Raw genomic sequence first — 415 nt, forward strand, 5'->3', positions numbered from 1 at the left:
ATTGTACAGGCATTCAGTGAATGCGAGTATCGGCTTTTCTAATCTTATTTCTCCGCATTCAACAATACAGAACCTGTAAACAATGATTCACACTGAATACTGCGCTAGACTGAGACAAGACATCCAACCATTGCGCTTCTACTTTACCAATTATCATAATTAATCAACAAACTCACAACATACCATAGTGTAATGCGACAGAGCAATTCGAGAGTCCTGCTGCATGCTTACACAAATGTATTTCTGTAACTTTTGTCTGACCAAAGTCAGACAAGCAGTTTACAACAATCAACTTTTTTATTATTCAGGGCTAGGCTTTTATTAGTTTTAAAATGCATCCTCATTATATTTTATGACGTCACAATGGATGTTACAAAGCATTTAAATTTTGTTCTTTTAATTCAGATAAAAAGCG

This window comes from Styela clava, chromosome 10 (genome assembly GCF_964204865.1).
Source record: "Styela clava chromosome 10, kaStyClav1.hap1.2, whole genome shotgun sequence".
NCBI lineage: Eukaryota > Metazoa > Chordata > Ascidiacea > Stolidobranchia > Styelidae > Styela > Styela clava.